The 7,276-nt window shown below is 54.8% G+C and overlaps 1 long non-coding RNA gene across 1 annotated transcript; it reads left to right on the top strand.

Annotated features, from left to right (window-relative positions):
- The first annotated feature begins 1,895 nt into the window (after nt 1-1,895).
- On the top strand, nt 1,896-6,985 carry LOC129016657 (uncharacterized). The gene is made up of 2 exons (XR_008494932.2): nt 1,896-2,061; nt 2,498-6,985. It is a non-coding gene; the product is annotated as an uncharacterized LOC129016657 (long non-coding RNA).
- Nucleotides 6,986-7,276: the final 291 nt, after the last annotated feature.

The raw sequence follows: 7,276 nt of genomic DNA, 5'->3' as shown, positions 1-7,276 counted from the left end.
TCTTTCTTTCCTCCTTCCCTCCCTCTCTCTCTTTTTCTTTCTTTCTTTCTTCTTTCCTTTCTTTCTTTTCTTTTTCTCTTTCTTTCCTTCTTTTCCTTCATTTATTTTTGAGACAGAGTCTCACTCTGTCACCCAGGCTGGAGTGCAGTGGCACAATCTCGGCTCACTGCAACCTCCGCCTCCCAGGTGCAAGTGATTCTCCCCCCTCAACCTCCTAAGTAGCTGGGATTACAGGCCTACACCACCATGCCTGACTAATTTTTTGTCTTTTTAGTAGAGACGGGGTTTCACCGTGTTGGCCAGGCTGGCCTCAAACTCCTGATCTCTGTGGGCCTTTACACCAAGAATGACTCTTATATTCCTTCCTTTCCTCCCTTCCTTCTAGCCACCCACCCACACACCCATCCACTCATCTATCCATCTATCCATCCAATCATCCACCCACCCACCCATCCATCCACCCACAAGCCCATCCATCCATCCACCCACTCACCCACCCATCCATCCATCCACCTACCCACCCATCCATCCATTCATCCACCCACCCATCCATTCATCCATTCTTTCACCTAGTCATCCACCCATTCAACCAACCATCCACCCATCCAGTTATCCACCCACCCACCCATTCACCACTCCCCCACCCATCCATCCACCCATCCATCCAATCATCCACCCATCCATCCACCCACCCACCCTTTCACCCATCCACCCATCTATCTATCTATCCATCCATCCATCCATCTGTCCATCCAACCATTTAACAAAAGAGACAATTTCCTGTCCCCATTGGGAACACTGCCAAGTTTTCTCTGCCTTGCAGCTGGGTCAAGATGACATTTGGCAGAAAGAGGTGGGTGGTATATTTTGCATCAGGGCCTGGGCCTGCCTCAGACACAGGTGTTCAGCTCCATGCCAGGACTAATGCTGGGCATGGAAAGCTGGAGAGGTGGCTTTGTGCCCAGGGCCGGTTGCAGCATCTTGGCATGTTTCTGTCCCCAAAGTCCCCAGTGGGCACAGGGACATTCAGCCATCTTCAGAGATAGCTACCATTTAAAGCAACAAGGAGACAGGACAACCATCACTTTCCCTGACTCCAGTGAGACCTGGAGGCTGTCCTGCAAGTGAGATGCCACCTTAAGCTCTTCGTGAGCAGAGTTGCCCATAGCCCTTAGCTCATTGCAGGAAGCAACCAATGTGGCCCTGACATTAGTAGCCCTCAGGGCCAGACCAAGTTCAAAATTTGGTTAACAAACCTGTAGGCTTCTTCTTTGTTTTCAAATGTCACAGAAAATCTTTTTGAGCTATAGTGGGAATGGAGTCTCTCCTTCCTTCAGCCTCATCTGAGTTGAGGTGGGGAGAATTGGACACAAAGGTCAAGGGGAGAGAAACACTCAAAACAGCCCCCAGAAAGCCAAGGCAGGGGTTGGCACACCAAAATGACACGGAGACAGCCCCACGCCCTAATGGGTCGATCCCATCCTTCAATAACAGTGTGTGGCTGGGATCTTCTGCATTTCACAGGAGGCTCAGGGAGATGAAGCAACTTGCCTGAGGTGTCACAGGTGTAGGAAGGAGAGTAGGGGCAGATGGGGCCCAACTCCAGGTTTGCCTGGATGCAGAGCCACGCGTTCCCCCCGCCTCCTCCTTGATGGGTTCTCTCTGCACGCTTCAGGGTGCCCCCATGCTCTGCTCGGCCCCTGCAGCAGGAGGGCACAGAGCTCACTGCTGGCTGGTCTCCATGGCAACAGCTGACGAGTCTGCATCAGATGATGGCAGAGCTGCCTTGGAGCGAGAGCTTGGCTGTGATGGCAGGGACTTCGGAGGAGAGGAGCTGGAGGAGCGGGGGATGGGGCATGAGCTGGGGTGCCGGATGGGCTGCTCTCCCAGCAGCCATTTGGAAGATGCTTCCAGTCAGGTCTCAATCTCAATCAGTCACTGGTCCATGTGTATTTCATGGACATCTACCCTGTGCTGGGCACTGGGCATACAACAGTCTACTGGTCCCAGTCTCACTCTCAAGGGGACTGTAGCCCAAGAGACAGGCAGGTAGATTATCAGGTAATTCTAGCTCACCACGATGGATGGGAAGATAGGGAAAGTTTGGGACACATGCAAGCCCCTAGGAGAGGCACCCCACCGGGGCTTGGGGGCAGGAAAGTTTTCCAGGAGAGAGGAATATCTATATGGCATTCTGAGGGGAGGAGGGAGAGGGGGAGAGAGAGAGGGGGAGGGAGAGGGAGAGAGGGAGAGAGAGCGGGGGAGAGAGAGAGGGGGTGGAGAGAGAGAAAGGGAGAGAGAGAGATGAATGAGATCTGCCAGTAGTCCTCAGTACCTAGAGCTCCAAGGGAGGAAGACTAGGAAGGGAAGCCATGCTTGTCCTGGGGCCGAGATGAGGAGGAAGGGGGAGGGTCTGCTCCAGGCCAGCCCTGGACAAGGGGATAAATTTTGTCCTCACCAGACACTGAATTGGTCATCCTCACCTCCCACCTTACAGATGAAGAAACTGAGGCTCAAAGAGCCACAGCGGGATGGAGGAGGAGGTGGACTCGGCTCTGATGCAGGTGGCTGGTTCGATGGCAGACTCCCCTGTGCCGTGACTCCCAGACCAAATCCGGAGGTCCTGGAGTAGAGTGGGTGGGTCTGCCAGGGCATGGCCAGGCTGCCTGTCTCTGGAGACTCCCCCAAGGAGAGTTTCTTGACCTTGAGGATGATAACGCAGGGCAGGCTCTTGAGGGCTGTGCAGGGACTCCCTGGAGAGCCCTGGGAAAAGCAGGTCCCCATCTGCCCGGGCCTGGCTCTGCTGCAGGAACCAGCACAGGTGTCAGGTCTCCACACATTTCATGTCCAGGCCATTTTCCCACTCTAGGGCCAAGGCCGGGCACTTCCCAGCCAGTGGCACAGCTGGTGCTGTGGGGTCTCTCGCTCTGCAAAGGTTGGTTTCAATCCCAAGTGTCACCGCTGGAAACACTGGCCACCCCGGGACATTTGGTCTTGCCAGTCCTTCTGCAGGGCTCTGTTTCTTAGGTCCCAATAGTCTACAGGGAGCACTAGTCTGAGATCTTCCAAGATGCTGGGCAGGAACAAGCCTGCTATGCTCATTCCCAAAGGACTCCACATCTAGATAAATGAAGGCCTGGAAGGCTCTTTGGCTCGACACTAGCAAAACAGCTTACGTCACCCTGCCTAAAGAGACAGTCAGGAAATCCCCTTGTTCCTGGGCGAGGAGAAGCTGGCCCACACGGAGTGACTGCATTGAGCAGATACTACCCTTGGCTCCCTCATGGATGGGACGGGGCCTGCTGACCTTGACAGCAATCAGGGGAGGGGGCTTGGAGGGAAGGGGTTAGCTGGTGAAGGTGAGGGAAAGGACTGGAGTTAGGACAGGGTGCAGCGACCACATCCTGTGACGGGGAGGCATCTGTGACCTGTGTGATCTGCCAGGCAGGCAGCACAAGTCATTGTACTGCTACTATGCCCGCTACTGAGACAGGAACAAAGAGAGGCTGTTTCCGCCTCTTGGTGCTCTCCGTTGGACACATCTGCTGGGCAGTACTGGCTTTTACCGTAGGTATTTTTCTGCTCTTCCTTCCCTCCTCCTCTTCCTCTCTCTTTTCCAGGGCACTCACACACACACACTTGCACACATGTGCACAGTTGCACACACATGCATTGAACACATGTGCACATATATGCGTTTGCATACACTTGCACACCCACACACCTGTGCACTAGCACCCATTTGCGCGTATGTCCACACACTTGCACACATGTGCATTTGCAGAAATACACCCTTGCACGTGTGTGACACACCTGCACACTTGCACACACCCATTTGCACATGGGCACAGACACACTCGCATACATTTGCACACACAGCCACAAACTTGCACAAGCAGCACTTGTACACTGACACACATCCGTTTGTGCCTATACAGTGCACACTTACACATTTGCACACAGCTACGCCTGCTCACACATGTGCACACACCCACCTACACACTTGCACACATACTACGCACTTGAGCGTGCAGCACACATACGCATGTGCACACATGCACATTTGCACATGCACATAGCAGTGGCACACACTTCTCTATCACTCTCCCTAGTCACTGTTGTCCCCTGTGATTCCCACCCCTCTAACAGCCCCTGCTCACTTGCTGCCCCCTCCACTGGAAGGGGCCTGGCCTGGTGCCTGGTCTCTGTCTGTCTCCACCGTGCAGGGAGGTTTCACAAGGACTGGCTGATATCTCGCCTCGAGCTGGCCTGGCCGCAGCTGCTGCTGAGCGGAAGTCTCTGAGGGGCGAGGCTGAGAGGAAACCACACTCTCGCTGGGGTTCCCGCAGCTCTGGCCTCTGGGGAGGGGTGCGGAGATGTGTGGGCGTGAGATGGCTTTGAGGGAGGGACAGCATGAAGCTTTTCTCTGGGTCTCTTCAGTCTCCAGGACAAAACTAGGCCACTGTGCTCCAGGAGAAGGGAAAACCCATGTCCCCCCAGGCTGGGCCCACTGGCAAATCAGGCTCCCAGGCCCTTCTCAGCCCATGCCTCTGTCTCTGCCTTGTCAGGCTTATTCTTTGGGCCTTGGAAGCAGCCCTTGGTGGGCAAACGGCATCTCAGGGAACCCTGGCCTGTCTCCTCCAGAGCTTGTGCCTTGGACCTGGGCAGGGGCCACCATGGGCTGTTGATGTAAATTGCATCCCCAGAGTTGTGCAGTGTGGGGGCAACCCTGAGATACCAGCCCAGCCCCCTGTCTGCAGCTTTTGCTACCCAGCCCAGCTCCAGCTCTGTCTCTGTCACTGGGAGTGGTGGGGGAGGCCAGAGCTCAGGGACAGGGGCACTCCTGGTAGATTCTCCCTGCCCCAGGTGGAAGGGGAGGGGGGATGTGCCCATCCTCCATCCTCCTATCCTGCCAGCGGGGTGGGCGCTACTATGCAGGGGAGGGTCTGGCTGAATAATGACGGTGAGCTCGGGACACCAGCCTTCTCCGTGAACCTACTGTGTGCCAAGTACCATCCCAAGTGCATTATGGGTGGTAACTTGTACAATGACTCAGAGAGGCACCGCTATAATCAACCCCAGTTTCTGTCTGGTTCCAGTCCTGGCCACACAGCTAATAAGCAGCAAATGGATTTGATCTGATTTTATCTGAACCCGGGCAGGCTGGCCCAGAGCCCACTGTCTAACCATTGGGCCGTCTAGCCTGTCAAGACTCCAGGCTAGCTGGCATCGCACCCCTCTGTCATTTTCCAGGGAAACAAGCTCTAGCAGCCCCTGCCCTGTGGGCACTTTGGCCCAGACTCCCTGCCTCCCTGCCTTTCATGATAGGACCCAAAGAACAGTCTCCTTTGCAGGAAAGGAGCTCGATGGGGGGGTCTTCTCTTGCAGGCTCTGTCTTGCATGTGGGTCCTCAGCTTTCTCATTGAGTAAGGGGAGGGGGCAGCAGGGTCAGTCCGGCGCAGAGTGGATGGAGGCTGGTTGAGGCTTTCTTGAAACCCTAAGCCCAGCTGGGATCCGCGGGGAAGGATCCTTAGCTGGGACCTGGCTGGCTCTTCCGGAGGTCAGTGGGGCACGTGGCTGGAGCCCAAGTAGGAGGGAGGAAGAAATGGTGGCCCGAGTCCTGTGGCGACCAAGCCCTGAACCTGCCCTGCTGGGACCCCATTCCCTGACTCTAGGCCCCCTTTCCCCACCAAGCAGGACACCAGGCTCTTGCCTTAAGATGGGAAAGGAAATGCCTTATGGTGAACAATTCTCCAGGTCCCTAGTGTGGCTCCAACAGACGCCAGAGGGACATGGCAGGTGACCCTGGTCTCCTATGACCCTGAGTTTACTTGCTGTCATGAGGCGAATCCCCTACCTTGACCTGCCTCCTGCCTCTGCTTTCAGAAGGGCAGAAGAGAGGGTCTCCTCTAGCTTCCCAGCCGCCTCCCGCCTCCTGCCGCCCGGCAGCGCTGGGCCCCCCAGCAGCGAGGTTCAGGAGGGGAAGAACCTCTCGCAGGTGAACAAATTGCTGCACATCAGACACATTCTTTTCAAGCCTCATTTTCTCTCCTTTTCATGCTAACTTTCCCACTATTAAAGAGCATTTTTAAAAAGAAGATGAAAAAAGGGAGAGAGAAAAGAAGGATGAAAGTGTGAGCGGGTATCCGGAAGTCCTTTTCAATTGCCTGCTGCTGTGCAGGGTCTGATCTAAGAGCAAGAAATTGGAGGATGCTGGAGGGGCGAGGTTTCGTTTCTGTCCTGCCTGTTGGGCCGAGTCCGGGGCGGGGAAGGAAAGGTGATGGAGGTGGGCCTGGCTGGGCCCTGCGGCCCTGGAGGCTGCCCCTCTGCCTGCCACCCAGGCCCTGGCCTGTGCCTGGCACAGGAAGCCCCTCAATAATTTCTTGTTGAATGAATGAAAGAAAAGAAATCAGTGGATGGAGAAGGGCTGGATTCTTTTGTGGGGATCTTCCACGCCACCTTCTCTGTGGGACTCTAGGGCTGAGAAAGAAAGGACAGATTTGGCAAAGGTCAGCCAGGGGCTGGGAAAGCATTAGGTGGACCAGGCGTGCTACAGCAAGGCCACGCCTGCACTGTTGTCCCACTGGTGACAGCCATGGGTGCAGCCATGGTGGGTGGGCGCAGTTTCACATGGGATGGGGGGTGAGCCTGGGTTGGGTGGGCGATCCCCACGCCTTCCCTACCCCTCTCCCCACCAGCAGGTACTACTGGGTCTGCGTGAAGAAAAAAGCTCAGGAACACGCCAGGAAGGTGTGACTATGATGATACCTCTGAGATGAACCCAAGAAGAAACAGCAGAGTATTACACAGGGGAACAGGACTCAGGGTGGACTTCAAGTATCATTAAACAAAATCAAATATTTAAAAAGTTATTATTGGCCGGGTGCAGTGGCTCACGGCTTTAATCCCAGCACTTGGGAAGATCGCTTTAGCGTAGGAGTTTGAGATCAGCATGGGCAACATAATGAGACCCCATCTCTAAAAACAAACAAACAAACAACCAAACAAACAAAAAACCAGGAAATAAAATACAAGAAATAAAAAAAATTAGCTGGGCATGGTGGTGCACACCTGCAGTTCCAGCTACTCGGGAGGCTGAGGCTGCAGTGAGCTATGATCGGGCCACTGCACTCCAGTCTGGGCAACAGAGCAAGACCCAGTCTCATACACACACACATACACACGCAAGAAAGTTTCTGTTTAATCCAAAGGATGGAATGCTATCCAGCAGGGAAAAGGAAGGAGCTACTGGTACATGCAGCAATGTGGGTGAGCC

This window comes from Pongo pygmaeus, chromosome 19, assembly GCF_028885625.2.
Source record: "Pongo pygmaeus isolate AG05252 chromosome 19, NHGRI_mPonPyg2-v2.0_pri, whole genome shotgun sequence".
NCBI lineage: Eukaryota > Metazoa > Chordata > Mammalia > Primates > Hominidae > Pongo > Pongo pygmaeus.
Note: the sequence above shows the minus strand (reverse complement) of the source record. Positions and strands in the feature narration are given on the sequence as shown.